The sequence below is a fragment of the Lepidothrix coronata genome, unplaced genomic scaffold (genome assembly GCF_001604755.1).
Source record: "Lepidothrix coronata isolate B3197 unplaced genomic scaffold, Lepidothrix_coronata-1.0 Scaffold82, whole genome shotgun sequence".
Taxonomy (NCBI): domain Eukaryota; kingdom Metazoa; phylum Chordata; class Aves; order Passeriformes; family Pipridae; genus Lepidothrix; species Lepidothrix coronata.
Genome location: NW_016690262.1, coordinates 696,119 through 717,781, shown reverse-complemented (window position 1 = coordinate 717,781; position 21,663 = coordinate 696,119).

Genomic DNA, 21,663 nt, shown 5'->3' with positions numbered 1-21,663 from the left:
ATTGTCAAGGATCAACCAAAGCACACATTCTTCTTAAAAATCAAGGTTGCCACAATGCTTCTGTAGTCTCTGTCTCTACTAATAAAACTACTTGTGGCTTCTTATCATTTGCACTCCCCAGAGGAAGAGCAAAGACAGTGTTAACGTGCCGTGGTGTTGCTGCTGCAAAGACTGACAGCATCAGTCTTGTGTGCCTCGCGTTCTGTGTTCCAAAAAAAGCCCTGCCACCGATATGGGCTTTACTTAGAACACCATCTCTTTTCAACATTTGTTAACTTATTTTTTTAGTTTCAAAGAAAACATGCTCCAATTTTACAACTTTCCCTTATTTCCACAGTTCAGCCACTGTTTTTAGACAAAAAACTTTGTCCATAAGGAAGAGAACACACTTAGTAAATGGCAGTGCTAAAGAACTCTCATTGGTCTTGAGAACTGTCTCATTTTATATCCTATTTCCTAAAACATTACCAAAGTAACACTGTACAGTTAACGCAGCTGATAAAAATAATGCTGTCATAAAACATCTATTTTTTTATTGACAGACTTCCTTATAGATCATATCTGCTCAAGATGAATTTGGAATGGAAATTTTCACAAAGCAGGGCATGGAAACTATTAGCCTTTTTTCTTAGTCTCCACATTTTCATTGTACTTGACTTCAGTTAGTTACATATAAACAGTTTCACTGTACTCTCTAATTAGTATAATTAGCGCCATAATTTTGATGCCAAGATTTCAAAGAAAACTAGACTCAAACTGAAAAACCTGGGTTTTTTCATGTATTAAGATAGACACTCAAATGCATTAGTTATTATTGAACACTGAATAATTATATTTGCATTACATATTCAATTTGATTTTTAAAAATGGGAATACGTCAGCACATTTACCATATTGTACTTAAGAAACCATTATCTACAGTTTGAAATAATAGAGAGGACTCTGGATCTCTGTATATAATTTGCCAATGTATTCTGCATTTTTCTAAAAGCTTACAAAAAGAAAGCTTTCAAAATTAGAGGTTTAAAGGAGAATAGCATTTTACTCATAAATGCAGGAAAAAGAAAGGAATTTTTAATTTTTAAAGAAAGCACTTCAGAATCTGATATAGTTTATCTATTTACTTATATTTTAACTGTATGTTTCTCCAAATGTGCTGGATATATAAGGATACATGCATTGTTATATTCATATCTATCTACTATATATCCATTAATAAAAGCAGTACAGTATTGCACACAAACACAGTATTGAATGTTAAAAGTAAACACAAGTACTGGTCAGCATTCCTAGTTTTGACCACGGTATTTAAGGTTACACTGACTCAATGCTTGTCAGTGTATTTTCTACATTTAAAACATAAATTGATTTTTAAGCTCAAATCTTTTTCTATGCAGACAAGTGTTATCACATTGATAATGAGAAATATGGAATTATTGCTCAAAATATATCTAATTTGAAATTTTAAGACTGACCATGTTTAAAAGGATCCTACATATTTCTTGAAGAGAGTCCTACCATTGTTATTTAGGGTGAGGTTCAAATTGTAGTCAGTGCTGTTCACTGCTGTGTTCCTGTGGTTTTCTACTGTGGCATATTCTTTCTATCAAGCAATATTTGTTTTTTGACAGATCACTGTAACTGATTAAGAACATAGGATAGATTTAACCTTATTGCCTAGTGATACATAAACTCCTTGCACTGTGTGACATGCAAGAGAGAAGCACGTACAGTGGAACATAATAATGGACAAAATTGAAGGCTTCCTTTACTTAGACATTTTAATTACCATTTTCTAATTAAGATTTATATGCTGGTGTATATATACATGTACTCACACATATATATGCCACCAGTTCTCCCTCATAAGCAGGTCTTGGATTAAACGAAATACAAGAACCTAAGTCTGAAATACTTCAAAGTTTGAAGAGACTTCAGACTTTGATCTTGGTTGTGACTGTTACTGTCAGTGCAGAATAAGTGATGGTGAATTCATCACTTGCTGTTTGCACCTTCACAAGAACCCTTGCTTGCTTATTCTAGTCCCACTCCCCAAACAAAAGGCACCTGCTTATGTGCCATAAAGGTAAATACTGACCTGCATGCTTAGTTACCTATTTCTGCATTCATATTATTAACTAATAATATTAATAAATAGTAATAGTAATAAAGGTTTCTGGACTACAAAAAGCCGTTATTTAGGTGGCCAGTATGTATCATGATGACAAGTTTAGTTTCACTGTTTTGTCATGATCCTCTACTTTATAGACACAGCTCTAGAGAATCTCTTCTGAATTTACTCCTTTAGTCTGATGGGGCCCTCAGATCCATATGGGAAGACTTGAAAGTGATATGATAAACAGGAAAATGTCATTACTGCAAGAGTCAAGCCTAAGCTATAAATTGGAGTCCTAAGCTTTGTTGAAGTATGGGCTTTGTGGCTGGCAGCTCCCCAGCACTGGACAGTTATGGCCACGTTTAGCATTTTGCTTACATTCATCTTGTAATTAAGTGATATCAATGTCATCTCATGCAAATTGTCTATATAAGAAAGAAGCCATTCAAATGCATTGTATATCCATATATGAATTTCAAAATTGGTTAACATAATCATGTCACATTAAATAGCATAAAGGGACAGAAGGTTCAAGTGGGAGGCTTTGGCAGTTTGAGCAGACATCCTTAAATCAACAGCATAAATTTTAATATAGTAATTGTATTACACCAAATGTATGTGTTAACAGGATGCTGCTTCCAAACTATTTACAGAGAATGCAAGAGAGAAGTAAAATAATATTAATACATTCATATTTTTTTTAACATCTTTGTTTTTTAAATCTTCTGCAAACAATCCAGTCCAAACAAATCTTTGTTTTTATAATCTACTTCATTTCTAAAGCCCCTACTGGGTTAGACTTTCCAATTAAAATACGATTCTTTATGCTTGTTTTATAGAAAATATTTACTCAGACACTGTGCAGTGTTTTCTTCAATATATGACTTTAGCATTGCAGGAAATTAAAATTTCCAGAGTCTTGTTTAAGCTCATTTCTATTAACAATTCATAGACAATTATCTGTTACTTTATCATACGATAGAGAAGGGCACCAACACATTTTGTAACATTCTTTGGGGATGCTGGGGATGTCAGCAGACTAAAAATTGTTCAGATTTTACCAGGTTCCTTTTTTTTTATAGGACCACTACAAGGTGAAGGGAATTTGGAAATTTCCTAATTTTTACATAACAATGCAAGAAATCCCAAGACCACACGTTCACCTAGTCTTGGCGCTGTTACCATTCCACTAGCCAAAAGCAATGGCTACCAGGGCAAATTCTACAGTACACTGGAAGCACACGAGTAAAACAAAACAGCTGGGGCCACGAGTTCACTGTTGGTCCCATACGTGCTTTGCAGGGGCTACTTCACACTCACCCTGGGCACTGAGCATCTTTTGATGGTTGAAGTGCAGCAGGCAACCTTTTGAAGTGTGTATCTTCCAGTTTTGTTTTGTCCAAAAGAAGGTCCTTCTCAACCTCTGAGGCTGTTCCACAACTGAACCAACTTATTCTTGGGTAGAAATGGGTCAGGAGATTACTTTTGTGTAGATGCATTCCAAACCCACTGCCCAATGGCTGCATGGCATGCCAGTGTCTTTCATAGTCCACCGGAGTTCTCAACACCTTGGAATAGCATTTGATTTTGATATAGATGAGAATCTGGAAAAATGTAGTAGGGAATACATGAGAATAACTTGTTCCAAGCAGAGTTAGTGAACAACCAGTGAGAACTGCTCAGTGCATGCTGATTGTCAAACACCTTCTGATCACACCCTGCTCCCTCTCCCTTTCCCTCCTCTACTCTTTGTCTCTCTCTCCCCCAAGTCAGTAAAATCATATATATGAGAGATTATGGTGTCTAAGTAACCATCTCAAAGTTATAAAAACAGAGTTATATAAAAACTGTTTTAATTTAATAAGCAGGTAAAGAGATTTCTTATTATGTTAAACCCTCAGATTGGGTGCCTACTACTACAGTATAAACAAACACCAGTAGATGTTCAAAATCAGTTGTTTACCTTACTATTAAATTAGATAATATAAAAGAAAGTTAATTGCTATTTCATTCTAGCATCTTTGCAAGTCTCCATTTAAACTATTGTCTCAGGTTACTCAGCTTTATACATAGTTTTCTAAGTACATATATACTGAGTTAGTATAGAGTGAGACTAACTGAGATCACTATGGAAATTAACATTGCATATTGATAAATGCCAGGATGATATTGTGCTTCAATAACCCTCATCAGTGCAGCCATGAAAATTGATGCTATTTCTGGATTGCAGTGTTTTCTCTAACAGTTTAAATGGAAAACATCTGATATAGAATTGTTTGCAGTGGATAAAAGCAGCCCACATGGTAAAGGATCTGACATATTTGTAAACCAGCAATTACAGCATATACCCAGCAATTTGAAATATTTCTGAATTGTTCAGCACATCCCCAAATTGTTCATGTAATGAAAGCACACAAAAATGTTATTATCATTGTTTCTAGTTGTCTTTCATTTCCCATTGGAAACTTTTTTGTCAACTTAATACATTTTTGTTTGTTTCCAGCTCTAGCTTTATTTGGTTTCGGTCCTGGAATGAAAATGAGCTAATGACACCTTTTCTCAGTCTGCAGAGGCTTCCTCTGTCTAGCAAAAACAGATTAGTTGCTCAGTGCATGATCTCAGACTGAGATTGGAGGTTGCTACCTTATTTGTTTATTTATATTTATTTTAGAGGAGGGAGATCCACAGTGTATCTGTACAGGACATGTCATCTACACTGTCTGAACACTTTTAATGGGCACTTCACACCTTAAAAATAAACGTAATGGACTCTTCACTGACGGGTTATTTTTATTTTTTTCCAAATTAAAAGAAGAAATGTAATAGAAATCCAAAGAAACTCTTGCCAAATGTCCAACATTCCTACCTATAGTGTTTTTAAGACTTGAGAGCAGAAGCGACTCAGGGATTAGGAGTGATAGTTGTATCATTTTATCTTTGGATTTTCAGTCTGAAGCTAGTCAGATTGGTGACAAATATTAACAGAAGCATGACTTAACAACTTAGAATAGGATACAAAAGGATGGTCACAATCCCCCCTACCCCATGCCCTAAATGTTATTTTATGGATGGTTTGTGCCATGATGGAAGCAGAGAACAGCTGTAGCCCACTAAAATTGCTCTCAGACGACTTTCCTGCCTAATCCTTAAGTAGGGTAGAGTTTTATTCTCTGCAGCACGGCCACCAGAGGCAGGGACAAGTGGGGATGGCTGCAGTGTCTCCATCATCAGCTGCTGCCAAAACAGTGCCTTGGGAAGACAGACAGCCTCTCAGAAAATAGAATGGTTCTCAGGATGCACTGATCCACAGGGGACCAGGCTGGCACATAGTCCAAAGAACTGGTGAATAGGGGAGGTTTACCTCAAATGCAAATCATCTAGCACAAAGAATTTTGATGATAGTGCCCAAATGAAAGCTCAGAAAGAATTAAAATATGACAACTGTCATAACAACAGAAAGCATTGTTATAATATGAGATCGTCTCGCTAATTTGTCATGGCTTCCCTGAGGATAAGCAGGCATTTTGGTTCTTCGTTTTTCATTTTGTTCCACTGATATCAACCTGAACATCTAGATAGCAGTGCTTTAAAACACAAACCTTGTGGAAGAATATCAAGCTGTGTGCAAACATACTGGAGATAGATTTGCCAGTGCAACATATTGTCTCTGGTAAAATCACTCAATTACCAATAAAACCTCTGCAAACAAATGTGTCTTCAGTTTAAACAAGAATATAATAATACCTGTACTTTGAAACTGCAGAGTCTACATAAGCTGAATAAATCATCAGGCCACAGCAAAGAAAAAGATTATGCTAACTCCAAACTTAATGATAAAAGCAGTTTTTAAAGATAGCCTAATCAAAGGACAGAAGAAAGTGTGGACAAAATCAGATTATTTGGATCACCAATAATTTATTCTGGGCTTGTACAACCTTCATAGCCCAAAGAGACCTCATCCATGACTGAGCCTCCTGAGCATTATTGCAATACAAGCAACTAAAGAAAATACAAAGTTATTAAAAGCCATCTGAACAATTCATATCCATAGTTGATACATAGGGAAAAGCAGGTATATTTAAAGTGAAAATAAATTCATAAGTACAAGAGAAAGATATGTGCCTTTCTCACATAAATTCACAGACATACTGCTGGTATTGATAAATGTTTTGAGGAAGGGGAAGAGGTTGTCTTCACTTTCCATTTCTCAGTTAAAGACCACTGTCAAAGGAACTATATTTCAAGTTCAAGGGCTATAAGTCCATGTAATATCAACTTCAAACTCTTTAAAAATATTGCAGAGTTGCTATAAAAAGAAATTGAGTAATAAAAATTAAACTTGATAAACACTTCTAGCTGTCACTTAGAGTTTTTACTATTTAGATTTTAATTTCTCCATTGTATCAGGCCCATTCTATTAGTGCACTTACATGTTAAACAGACAATGGTTATGTAAATTTCCTTATTTTCCTGGAACAAGAATCTCTTGACATTTGCATTTTTCCATTTAATAACCTGAAACTTCAGCAACTGAAAAGTTTACAACATACAAAGGTGAATATTCTGTGCATATTTTTACAGTAACTAGGTCTTGGCATGTTCATAGTTTTGAAAAACAAAATTATTTGGTTTTGCTTCACACACAGCTCCAGATGAGAAGAAACTGCTTTCATATATTTCCCAGTTTTACAGGAATAAGAGTTACTAATATTGAATACAGAAGTTAACCATGCAAAGTGTATAGAAATCTGAAAACACATCTAGAAAGAAAACTAACAGTTCAGACTTGTAGCTGGGCTTACTTATTCTGCTTAACATTTTCTTTTTTCTATAACTCTCTTCTCCCACAGTTTTCTTCTGGATCTCAGTATTTTCTTGGTATTACCACTAAGAGTTTCGTCTTTCTTCTTCTTTTTGTCCAAGATTCTTTTGCTCAGTAAAAACTATTTGTGGTACTCTATCAGTCTTGAAACAGTTTGAGTCTTTTCTATTTACTTCTTTTTAACTATTTGTCCTTTTATTCCATGTCATAACAGTTAAAATAAATTGAAAGTGAAAAAAAATTCGTAATTCTCCAGTTGAAGCTAAAGGGAAAAGAGGGAGAGTATTGCAGATGTCAATTGTGAAAATTACCTTGTCTCTGTGATCAGACAGACCTTGGATTTATTGAACTACAGGGCACGCTACAAGGTCTATTTAGTTTCTCACATTTGTTTCACAGCACTGAACAGAGGGAACTGAATGATTTGAGCATGGTTATTGATTAATATTGTTTATTGCATATATTGTTCCAGGCACTTCAGGAAAAATATAGGCATGTTTAAAAGAAAATAAGTACATAAATAAGATGCCACACTGGACTCCCCCTCTCTTTCTCTCCCACAGCATCTGTATGCATTAGCCCAGCTCTGAAAAGCCTCCTGGACAATTCATAATGATAGCAGGCACTTAGGAAAAAGTATAGGTATATTTAAAACTAAAACATATACATAAATAAGATAGTGAGGCAGGCTACATTCATATGTCAGCAGAGATATGAAAGCTGTCTGAAGAATTCTGTCAGCAGCAAATGTGCCACAGGGTAACTGCAGGAACACACGAATGAGATGGACCAAAATAATTCCTTCCCTGAGAAGTACCCTGCAAGAGCATGACTTAGTGATACAAAGGACATGCACAGGACAACAGGGAATGTGAAAGCTCTGCCTGGAGGAGCATTTGCTGCTATATTAATACGATTTTTTGGGGGGGTGGGGTGGGGTTGAGTATTAAATCATATGTGAAATGTTAAGGAAATCTCAAAAATTCAGTATTTCAGACTCACCCTTAAGAGTTCTGTGCTTGAAAGTACAGAATTCTGTCATGTTTTCATGTTTTTTTCAGTTTCATTCATGGTAAAAGAAAAATTTTCTCCTTAAACACTATTTTCTGAAGTGACCTGAGTCATTAATGTATTCTAGGCCTTAGTTTGCCTGTTATTACTTACTAAAAACATTTTCTAAGTGGTTTTGGCTAAATCACAGAGAGGCTGTAAGCATCTACCAAGGCTCTCCAAATAGAGGGTGAGTCTGCAACAGCTACTGTTTCTCAATTCACCCACTTCCCAGTTTCTCACTAGCGCCTTCATGTAGACAAACCCTTCCTAGTGACTGAAACAGATTTTCTGCATCAAAAATGTCTCTTATTTTTGTTGTAATGAAGAGACTTCATCCTTCAGTGTCAAACTGTGTCACTACAAGACAAACAGAAAACACTTTAATCTCAAACTATGTCTACACAATGTACTGAAGGTGTGATGACAGTACAGACACCCATTCTAGTTTGAATTTAGTTAGCATGGGTAACGTTAGGAGCCTGCATTTCTAAGCATGAACTTGTAGAAACTAAGTGGATCACACTCTTTGGCTGCTAAGAAACAAAAAGGAGCAAATCTTTGGGGCTAACAGATTTGGGGCTCACATATTCTCATTTTATAGTCTGCAGGTCAAAGGGCTGATAAGTAATGTCAGTACAGGACAACAGATTTACATTTCACATTATATACATTTTTATTGATAATATATTGAGTTTTAATATTAACATCTTTCAGGCAGAAGGCTTGCACTAGCAAATTCTGTTATGCTGGCAAAGTCATATGTTTCCATAAACTATGGAGATTCCCTTGTTTCTGGTTTACTCACCCTATTTCTGGCACTAGTACGCAGACAGCAGGATTTTCAGCCAATTGATCTACTTATTTTCTTTCTTATGTCTTCCTTGACCTTACAATGAATAACCCAGTCTTTTCCCAGTTTATATCTTCATCCAGATTTTATATCTGCTTATAATTACTTGGTACTTTTTGTTTCTAACAGGCAGCAGTTACGAGTATTGAGGCCATGTTGCTGAGAACACAGGACTCCCTGAAGAAACATCTCAGCCTTGGCCATATCGATCACCATAACTGGTCTACTCTGGCCTCCAACTGGGAGGACTGGAGACACACCATCTATAATGCTGTTGATGCCTTTGAGAACACACGCAGGATCACTCTCGAGGAGAAAAGACAACGCAGAAAGAACCATGTCTTGCGGAATATACCACCCAAGGAGTCTTTCTGCTGTGCCTTTTGCAACCGGACTTGTCTATCTCATATTGGCCTCTTTAGTCACCAGCGTGCTTGTAGCAAATGTAGGTAGAGCCCTTCCCAAATCTTCATTCACAAAGCCTAGCCATGATGATGACTTTTTGTTTCTAAATCTGTGAAGGCTTGATGCTAAAAAAGCTTTCTGATTTACTCCAGCATGCCTTTTTTTTGGTTGAAAACCCCTGTCTTTGAATTAGAAAATATAAAATATTCCTTTCAACAAGTAGCAAACATTCAGTGACAGATTTTGAAAAAAACAAATGTGTTAGAACTCTTGAGATGTTACCTCATGTCAGAGTTTCAGAAGTCTGTAACAGCTGTACATTTGTATATGGCCCCTTCTTCTGTGACATAATCAAATACTAAAAAAAAAGTCTAAATATTATAAATACAGCTTGAAGAAAATGTTGAAATTCTTAAACAAAATCTGAACATTTGTAAAAAATTTTCAAGTAAGATGCTACACTGATTTGAAGGAAACTGTTTCCTGATTGTAGAGAGGGTGAGATTTATGAATCAGAATAGAAACATCTTGAAATACCATCATTACTGGTAAAATGGAAAATCAAATTTTTAAGCACAGCTATTAATCCTTGTGCTAAGTGTGGCCTGTATGACATGAAAAAGAGTCAGGTTCAGCTGCCACAGGAGCTGGAAGCTCCACTTGTTTGATAATGAAGAAACAAGGAGATGTTCTCTTTTGTTACAGTTCTAATTCACAGACTGTTCAATCTAACAGAATACTAATTACCTTAAGTGGATTTCACAGTTGACAGAGACCTTTGTAGGGAAGACAAGCTTGACAAAGGCAATTGAAACTTAGCTAATGAAGAATACTAGATCCACCTTTGAGGAATGTTAAGTGCGTGCTTTGCTTTTTATGAAAGGTAGCTCTTTTATATGTAAAGTAACCATAGAAATGTCAACATTTCATTTTTAGACACGGTGCTAAGTTCTGCAGAGGGTTATCAAATTACCTTTAGGTTTTCCTTTCCCGTAATTATATTTATTCATAGAGCATTTCCTTGCAGTGGAGCTCTGTGAACCAATCCTGAAAAAGGCACACTTAATGTTTGCTTAACACAGCTTAATCAAACCAGTCTTCATATTGACAATCACAGGATGGCAGAAATTTTTCTTTGCAAATGAGGGCTATGCAGGTGTGTGTCTAATTATTACACAGTTGCTTGAAACACACCAAAGTGCAGGTGAGAGGCAGTACTGTAAAAATGTTCTTTTGGGATCACACTGCCTCAGGTAGCTCCAAATATGCAAATAACTAGTGCCTTTGGTGCTACTCAAGGGCTAATCCAGCTCAGCATTAGTATGAATTTGGAATGCTTTAAAAGCTACCAAGGAAGATGGGCAAAGCCTTCTTGTGTGGCTGGCTGGGGTTCTGTTTGTTTAGTCAGGTTCAAAACCACACAATGCAAAGGCTTTAAGGTTAATCCTCTCCTTTTCATAGTCAAAGTTGCTTCCTCAGTTCAGAAGATCTGATGATACTCCAGTATTCTTACATACTACAGGGTACACTGATATGATCCTGTATTTTATGGAAGTATTTTATGGTTCACCTGGATTTTTCAGAGAATTAAGTGTTTGGGTTTCAGCACTAGTAAGATGTTTTTTATGCAAATAAATTAGAGTTGTTCAGGTAGTACAGAGTTTCAAAGGCTTTTTAAAGCCAGAAAACAGTTTATTTTCTAGTTATTCCAGATGTTACTGAAGAAGCCAGTCAGAGAAAAATTCCTTTGAAAATGATCTAGCTTAAAGTCTTTGCTCTCTCTTTTCTGAACCATGTCCTACATGATAGTTTCAATTATTTATTACAAGGCAATGGTAAAAAAGTGTTAATTAGCAAAGATGAAAAAGACCGACTCAATGGGAGCTCCTGTAAAGGAACTCTTATTTCTAATGCCTGAGGTGACCACTAATTTACAGCTTTTGATAGCTTGCATGCATGGTTCACAGAATAAATCAGTCTTGGGGAAAAAATACTGTACACCTCATTCACTGTGCTTAATGAAGAAGATCTAGCTTTTGCTGTTGTTTTGTTTTTATTTTTTTAGTTCAGGCAATTTAGTTTTGGTTTAATTTGAGAATGTTAGAAATTAAAATATGCAAAGAGAGAAAATATGACACTGGCACTGCAAGACTTTCTTCATTCAGCTGAAATGTCCATACCCAACCCAAGTGGCCAGATCGAAATATAATCATGCTTTTTTTTCCTTTCTGTGACAATGTCAACTAGTCTTTTGCATCTTCTGAAAATCTCTTCTAAAAATCTTAAAAACACTAATATCCCAAGATCTTTACTCTTTTTATGTCTTAGTGAAAATAAGAGGAAAAATAACATAAAAGACTAGATTATTATGGTCGAAATGGGAATCATACAGAAGACTGAAACTAAACTTATAAACCCTAATCATAATGCATCAGAATTACCTTCATATTATGTGTTATGTTTTAATATTTACTCATAGCTAGACCTACACAACAGTGTGAAACACATTCCTTAGTAAAATTAAGTATTTTAATTATTTAGAATACCCAACAAAGGCAAATAAAGCAGTGGTCAGAGGTCTGGTTCAACCTTTTTCTCACCTGTAATCTCCAACAAAGATACCAGTTTATTTCTTGAAAGCTACTACACAAGAATTCATATTTATCACTGCTTGTTGTAACTAGATTTTACGTAGATGTAACTGACACGTGACTTGCATGTGAAGGATTCTGTCTCTCCCTTCCTGCCTTTCCTTTTTTTCCCAACTGTCCTAGTAATTACAAAAAAAACCCCAAAACAAAACAAAACAAAGCAAAGAAAAAAAAACCCTCAATCTTCTAATTTTGTTCATCCATTTTGGCATTTAACATAGCTTGGTCAAGAGAACAATGTAAAATTTTTAGAGTGACAGCTATGGGAGACCAGGGGTTCCAAGGACCCAAGACATGCTGCACTTCACTCACAGTAAACCCTTCAAGGAAAGCAGGAGTCTTGAATGCTGAGTATTTTTTTCTTTATTTCAGGTCATTGGCTTGGTGTTCAGATGGAACACCAATTACTGAAATATTTTTTCCCAGTGATATCTGAAATTAAAAATGTTTTGACCAAGTAAGTGCCTGTTCCATCAGTGCTAACCCAGAATCCAGACTGTCCCATTTACTCTTTCCCACTTCTGCTGCTTTTGCTTACCCTATTCTTCATGTTCTTTCCCAACATCATAGCCATGCAGGACCAATTCCTCAAACTTCCAAGCAGATGAATTCACATGAAAAACTCACTCTTTTCTTAATTCTTTATGTTTAGATCTTTCAAGCCTTTCAGATCTTCCTCAATTAACACCTCTCCACTTAGCCTATTTTCCTTGTTTATTTGTTCATTTTGTTGTTGTTTTCTTTATTAATGAAATATTAATTGACAGTCTGTGATGTTTCTCATGCTTCAAGATTTTTTTCATCTCCTGACGAGCCTTGCTGAACATAAAATGAGAACAATGAACAAAGTCATTGTGAGAGTTAAACTAAAAAGAACTATAAAATGGTGAAGTCCAAAATCAACAGCAACAGATAAAAGATTAACATGATGCTGCTGTTGTGAGGAGTTCATTATCACCATGTTCCTAGTCAGAAAAAAGGTGTGAAAGGAGAGGAAGTTTTAACAAATTTAAAATGTGATATGAAAATAAATGAGATAACACAGTCTATCTTAAATTGCTATGGGCTTCAGGACATTTAAAATCCAGGAACAACTAAACATCAAAAACTTCAAAACTAACTGAAACAATTCTACTGTATAGATAGAAAGGTAAATTTACTAGTCTGACTATCTGAGGTGCATCTCCTCACCTGGAGAGGAGTTTTTGAAGCTCAGGTCTTTGAAAAGATGTGGTACTACTTGATATCACTGTTTTAATGACAGAACGTCATCAATAATCAATTAACTGTCATCCTTTTCTTCAGAAATGCATAGATTTTTAGCATTCCACAAAATATTTCGGATATTTAGCATCACTGACAGTAGAAAGAGTATTACAAAGGGTAATTCTCCTCATTACCTTATAGAGACTTCCAGACTGAATTTCTCATCCTTTATTACCTGTGCATTGATCGGAGGGCCTAGGAGATCCGGTAAGAGCAGATGTCCAGTTCTTATTTAGCCGAGGTTAAATTCACATCTCCTTAAATTCACATCTTCTGTTTAAACCAAAAAAGGATATGTTTTTTCTGCATGTTTGCATGCCTTCCATGCAAAGTCTTTATTTTACCAAACAGAGAAAGAACCAGCAGGTGATTTTCAAAGGCTGTGCTCTAATATTTCTATCAGCCAGGGCCAGTGCCAACATTAAGCAGTAAAAAGTAACTTGAAAGTACAAACAGAGAGCAAAGGGTATCATCTGCTGGTGTTGAAGAGGGAGCATTTTTTTATATTGATTCTTTTCTCTTTGACTTTCTGATGATATATAAAATATGGTCATTCAGTTTTAGATATTGGTTCTGGGAGTAGGTTTAACCAATCAGGAAATTAGAGTTCCTATCATGCAGCTTCTCTAGTGAATCACAGAAGGGAGTGAAACAAAGCAAAAGGGGATTTATTAAAGATAAAATTTAATTAAAAGCACAGAATATGAAATATAATAAATATTAAAATAAAGAAATGCCTTCTGGGGCAGGTAGTGACATGAACATGGGATTAGTATTAATAAGGTGAGTAACCCTTCAGTTATATGAGTATTGGGGTCAGAGTCTAGCCTAATCATTTGAATATTTTCCTGCGTTCAGATTATTCTTTTCTTAGATATGAAACAGTCAGCTGTTTTCTCTTCTAGCTGCACATCATTTTGAAAATTGTTTGGTTAACAAAAAAGAAACAAGAATTGAAAGCTACAAATTTGTGTTTCATAAAGATGGGGAGAAAAGCCTTTTTGGTTTTAATTAAGTTCTTCAAGTTTTAGTTGAAATACCAGAAATACCATTGGTGTACCAGAAGACACAAAAAATTAGTTAACTCAGATTCATATACAAAATTGGATGGCAAGTAAAACTAAAATGCAAGCCATATTATGCAGATTTTTTTGTGACTGGCAGTTAAAGATTTACATAAAATTAAAATAACTTTTGAAATTAGGACAACCGGGTCACTCTGCTGTGATCTGAATTACTGACCTAATGATATTCTTATCCTTCCATGTCTTCCCAGCACTGCCACTGAAAATCTAAACCTGTGCAAGAAAACTTAAGTTGGAAGAGCTACCCTGAGAAAACCACTTCATACTTCTCCATTGGTGGTACATCTAAAGACAAAATACAGTTCTTAAGTAGATATTCAAAGCCAGAAATGTCTAGAGCCAAAAATAAACAAAACAGCCATTATTTCATATGACTCTTCCTTCTGCATTTTAGAAAAGTGGGGGGTGGGGGGAGGTTTATGCAGACAGGGATTTGATTTTGGTGCATATTCTTAACATGCTATAAAGAACAAGACTGCTAAGTCATCAGTTAAACAGCTGTAATGAAATTAGCAAATAATACTTAATTGATTTTCTGAAAAGTATAGTCAGAATCCAGACTCATAAAAGGTACTTTTATGCTGTACTACTGGTGAAAACAAACCCAAAACTGGATTAAATGGCCAGCTGGGGATACTGGCCCCATAATTGAAGACCTGAGTGGTAAACAATATTTTAATTATCTCAGTGAAAAGAGTGTCTGGGGGGAGGGGGAGGAGTGACCAGAGTACATGGCATTCTGGCGGTCTTCTAAAGATCCAATCGTTGCTTGAGACTATAAATTAAAGCAATCCTAAAGAATATATAACCTTTAGGACTTTATATTCTCACGTTTTCCATTTCAGACCTTCTCATGGATGGCAGAATCCAGACTGCTAGTTGTAAATAACCAGGTATGCAGACTTCCTTACTTTCAGGACGGGGATTTTAACTCTGTGTTGTGAGTGTATCTCTTTGTCCTTTGTGAATCCCATGTGTGGGAGGCTGTTATCACAGCCTTTTAATGATAAAAAATAGTGACACATTTTTGTAAAATTTCTATGTGGTTGTTGAATGCGGTTTGTTTAAATTTATCATTAAGGAAATTACATATAGTTATCTAGTAGCTTCTCTTGCTATTAGAAAATGCTCACAACCATATATACATAGATCTGCTTGCAACATGTATGCATCTATAGGTGTATATTTCTTAAGTAGCTTGAGTCAAACACTTTAAGCACAGAGCAGCGTTTGTAGTGGAGTGCTGGCTATAGGATACGTGCTTCTTAATATTTTGTGCAATGATTTGGAAGTAAGCACAAAATCACCGCTGATAAAATTTATGGCTGATGCAAAGATTTGTTGAGTGGTAAATAATTATAATCAGGCCTGGCATTCATCTAGAATGACCTGAATTACAATAGTTATATTTATTTGACTTCTGCTGGGTTTGTCTGTGCTCTGAGGCAGCCAGAAGCCTGCCAGCTCCAATTCCAAAGGCACACAGATGCAGGCAGCCTAAGCAGTGTGCTCGAACTCTCAGCAGTGTTCATTAGCTCACTGAGCTACTTGCCACTGCACAGCTACTGTTTTGCTGCTGTCTGCGTTTGGAGTATTAAGAGAAAGCATTTGTGTCTTCCTTAAAATCCCTTCACCCTTGATACTCTGGGCTTATTACAGCAAAATCAGTTTTAAAAGAAGAAAATGCAATTCTTTTCCTCTAATGAAAAGGAATTGGAGTCCTTACCTATAGCACAGGGGACTAACCTAAGGTTTCCAAGGACGGACATCTATTTGTGGAGATTAGATTGGGTAAACAAACTTAGGTATGGAAAAAATTTAATTAAAATAAAGCTATCTTACAGTCTTCTAAACTCAGAAATAATGGACAGGAGCAGTTGATGGTATTAATCCTTTTAGGTGGCACTGAAGATACCAATGCTCAAATGTTTTATCCTGGTCTCATGTCCTCATTAAAACAGAAAAACTGAATAATTATGAAAATGAGAAGTCACAAATACTAGACAAAATTTTTATAGGAAAAAAATAATCTCAGTCTCTTTTGTATTTTCAGAAAAAGCATGGGGCAAAACCTAATTACAGAATTATATGTGAAAGACAAGAAAACACTGAATTCTGAAAGTTTCTTTCTTATTTCTTGGAGAAAGGTCTATCAAACACTCGAGTACCACCCAAACAAAAGTATGATTGCCTCATACAGGGCAACTAGCTGAGGTGATTTTAACCTAATGACTTCAGACTGGGTTGTTGGAGGCTGTAAGGATATACCTGTGTATGTATACATTTGTAAGAAGTGAAGATTAACTATGAGACAAATGAATATAGAAACCTCTGTTTCTTTGGGCAGGAGACCTGGGACTAGATGAAATGGAATACCTTTGGTATTGAAGAGTTCAAACTAAATTATCTAATGCTCCCTCCTTCCTTTAATGTTCATGAATCTATATATATTCTTATGCTTCAAGAGCATATTAATGCATCATTTACAACTAGAAGCAATTTTATGTTTTAATAACACATTTGTCCTGAATATGTTGCATGACCATATGCATTTGTATGATATATTAGAAGTACTGCAGCAATATCATGTCTCCCAGACGTAATATTGCAACATGCATTTGCATAAGCACTTTAGCTATGGAACTCACTACATTTCCTTCTCTTATTGGTACAGATTTGCAGAATTCACTTATATACAGGTCTGTAGAGAATAAAAGAGTACTTCAAGTTCCATAAAAGTTACGCTTAATGACTATTTTGATTGCTGTGGTTTTCACCTTAAATTGTAGGTTTAAGTGCTCAATGTATTTCTTTCAAACCTATCACTGGAGAATTTTATCTAAAGTTATGCAATATGCAAGTAATCAAATTGGCAGGATTTTACTTCTCATTTTTTCATCCTGAATATAACTAGTTTATTATTAGCCTGTTAACACTGCTATTTTTTTCATTTTTCATTATTTTTCATAATATTTTTCATTAACCGTTTGTTAATTGTTTTTTGTCTGGATTACTGGTAAATATTCCTGTAGTTCCATATAAAAGAGAATCTAAAATTAAAACTAAAAAGAACAGACTTTCTCATAGGTCTATCTAGAAACAGAAATATATTGATAAATAAATGTAATGAACTAAACAGAAAATTAAATTTTTAATTAAAAAAATTTGCTTTGCTTAGCCTAAGGGAAAATGTCAAAAGGTCTGATATACAGAAAAAACTGCCACTCACCCACTGAAAATCATCTCTCTTGAAGTTGCTGCAATTCAGGCACTCTTAAACTCCGGTATCTAAAGAAAAAAGTAGCTTCATCTTAAAATATTTTCTATTACATAAAAGTTCTTCTTATTAGGGTCTGATATGGACACACAATGTGATAAATATTAATAATCCCCTAGGAGAATAAATATCTAAAAAGCTAATAAATACACAGTTTCTGAGTGACTCAGCCGTGATGTTTTTCCCCAGGTTTCCATTCTAGATCCTTGTTCCTCATTCCTTCTACCTCACTAGCACATTTTAACATTGACTTTTCCACAGTGATATTCCAATGGAGTTTTTGCCTAAGAACCATACGTTCAGACACTATATACTCATTTTTAGTACAATCTGTGACCACAAAAGACGTACAAAAAACTGTTTTCATTTCGATTTTGACTGTGAAGTACAATTACCGAAGTGCAGTCATCTTGGAAGTTTCATGTCTTCCATTTTCCCTATTTCCTGAATGCTTCTTACGATACCTTTCTCATAAAATATTCTATGAAGACGTTAAATGAAAGGTGAAAGATGGAATTATTTAAATCAGGAGAAAGACTGAAAAGCTGCAGGGTAAAGCTGCCACTCAAAGGGAGCTTGGCAAGCTGGAAAAACCTCATGAAGCTCAATAAAGGAAAACGCAGCGTCTTGCACTTGGGACACAGCTTTCCTATGCAGTCTGGCGGCTGATTAGGTAGAAAGCTATTGGGTTATCTAGAGAGGCTGGAATTCAACTCCAGAGTGGAATCAGGGTTGAAGCTGCTTTGAGTCAAGTGCCAGATTAGACATCTCCAAAAGTTCCTTCTAAAAAAAAAAAAACCAACAGTAAAATTCTATGTGTCTATCTCAGCACAGTTTCTTTCAATGTTGTACCTGAAAAAGCTACAGTGGTGCTCAGAATTTGAAAGGGTGTAATGAAGTCACACTTTCTCCCTCTTATATTTCTCTCAAAAAATATATGGCAATTTAGGGTGCAAAAGGAAGTTGTTGTCTCCTCATTTTATTGGCTTCTCGTCTCTTAAAAATACAACTGAAAAGAATGTCTTTCTTCTGTGATTAGATCTAAAATGCCACGAGACTACACAGCAGGTTGCTCTCTCTCAACCATAAATTTTATCGTTACTACTTCCTGAGTTCTCTACTAAAAATGGACAGCTTGTGAAATACTTCAACCTGTCTGGCTTCTGACAGGTCTTCCTACAAAACTCTGAGTTATCCAAGAACACTCTGTAGCTGTCATGACTATCACTCCACAAACCTGATTTCTAAAGAAAAATCCATTGGGAATCACAGAATAGCAGCAACATTAGTCAAAAAGTCCATCTTTTTGTGGAAAAGCACACAAGCAGAATTTACTTTTGTGTCAGGATTCTGAATTTGGAAAGAATGCTGCTCCCAATTTTATATGAATGACCAGACCACTGCAACCACTAGAATACATACATAGATACATCCATACATCTTTTAGGGGAAAACACTGGTAAAGATCAGACACTGTTTAAAAAACTAAAACACAGCAGAACCTTACTGCTAAGTTAGTTACTTAATTGGTACTGATAATGGCATAAATTGAGCATATGGGATTTTTAATCTACTAGTAATAGTAATAATATTGATGATGATGATCAATACTGTTCTATCTAACATCGCACTAGATATGCTCTATGACTTGGACATCTTCACTATGGAAAATCCAGGTTACACAAGGAAATATTGAATTTGTGTCAAGAAAACTGCTTACATAGTAATACACTTATTGACTTAATCAAAAAATGCAAAATTACTGTACTTTATAATGCTTGGAAGATCATTAAACCTAATATCTCTCTTCTGATGTATTAACCCCTCTACAACCATGGCAATAAATAAATGTTGGGGTTGGTTTTCTTTGGATTTTTGTCTTTTAGTAAATATAAGGTTAAACAACAAAACTTTGGGGTTAGAAAAGCAGTTATATTGGGATTGTCGGATATGATTTTCAGACTATGAAGTTTTAAATGTGTTCTAATATTTCTAAATTGCTGGAACCAGAGAAATTAAACGTACTTTTCTTCATGGCTTCCCTGCAGTTTTCTCCATCTGGTTTTCTCTAAGTGCTCCAACTTCCATTAGGCTAAAGATTTTAAAATGCAGACTGCTTTTCTGTAGTTTCTGATGTGAAGTTTCTCCAGAGTCACATTAACAAAGACATGTGTAATGTGCTTTCAAAATACATAAACCTGGCATTCCTTGAGAGGCTTTTCTTGCCAGTACATTAATTAGGAAAATGTTCCTTATTACTATCTATTTAAATTACTAGTGTTTAATTAGGTACTATTGATGAATTAAGGGTTGATTTTTCATACCAGTGTATATTGGTCCAGGCTCTCACCCATTGTAGCCAAGTTTTCTCAGAATAAAAGCAGAGTGAGAAGGTGACCTTGGATTGTGGTGATGCTGGATGCCAGCTGATCCAATAGCTGAAGACCAGAGGAATACAAAACTTATTCCTATTAATTTTAGTTGCCAAAAGTAGATTGAGACTGTCCAGGTAGACCTATCAGCTTTATGGAGAAAGGTTTTTCCTTTTCAAGAGTTATTATGGAAGTTCTATGCCCTCAAACTTCCTCCAGAAAGACTTTTGCTGCAGAGCTATTGTGCTGGAAGTGCCTTTGTTGAGAGGGGAATTAAGCAAGTGCTGGTGTAATCCACTATTGTATCCACTGACTTCTTCACTAAAACTGTGTTCTTTGCTTTGAAAAGTTACCTCTAAGTCTACTGAACTAACTACCCTTCTAACAAATGTTTGAACATGTACTTGGAATGAAAACTGGATGATCTATAGGCAAGATAATCCATATCTCTAAGGTGAATTAACAAAAACTGTACCACTAGTATTTCTGAAAATGATTTAAAAAGATGCAGTAAGGAAATAGAGATATCAGAAAGTTCAGCAATCTTCTGGTTCTTGTGTTCAAACCACAGTTTAGGGGGGAAAGTGGCTACAGTGAAGTAAGATCAAAATCTAGAGAACAAAGATAAAAGGTTTCAGCTTGTAAACCATACTAAAGAACATACACTCAGATCACATTATTCTCTCGAGCTTCCAAATTCCCAGGGCTAGATTCTACTGTCTGTAACTTAAGCAATCATCGAAGGAATTCCTGCAATGCAACAGAACATAGGCCTAAACTCTCAATTCATAGTCACCCATTAAATATTTCTACCTTCATCAAATTTGTGCTTTAGACATGATTAAGAAATAAAGCTACAAAATCAACAGAAAATAGCCTGATATTGTAAAATTTATTGACAATAGGAAACCAAATACTGCAAAATAACTGTCAAAGAGAGTCAGATGTTTGAGTTTGCGCTTTGGACCTCTACAAATTTAGAAACTAAAGATGCTTCAGTTAAAAAATAAAATAAAAAATAAAATAATAATAATAACAAAGTTAGTTTGTGCATACTTACACAATGTGATTGATTTGCATGTAATGAATGCATCATGGAATGATTTTTTGCCCTAGCATCATCAGAAAAAAACCCAAGAGCCTTTCATTTCCTGGTAAGAAGACGAAATTAGTTCCAACCAATAGTGACCTTTCACTAGTTTAACTTCCCCAGAACCCTTTGATATAATTATTTAAAGAGGTGATAAATAATGATAGTATCAAATACAATGATATCTGTAACGCATCATCTTCTATACCAACAAAACAATAATCATTATAAAGGACTTGACTGCAGTGCTCTGTATTCCCATGGTGGAATGTAATGACTGAATAAATTGAATATTGGGTCTAAGTTGCAGCTTCTTCACAAAAAAAAGGGATGAGCGTCTTGGAGAACTGAAAGAGCTGCATAACCAATGGCTCCTTTCATAAGTTGCACATGATGAATGAAAAATAATAAAACAATAGGTGCGTCTGATATTAGAACTCAGGATCCATCACTTCACAGGTTCACAGTCCTTATTTGATCTCCATAATTATACTGAAAATTTGAATTAAACTGAGAATAATTAAATAAGAAAATGAGCTGAACCTCATTTCAAAAGAAGACTTGGCTACGGTTTGAAAATATTCTTGCACGTATACCTTAAATTTGTATGACAATGGAAATATGATTAAATAAAACAATAGGAATTAATATTCAGATCCATTATTTTTAGATGTTA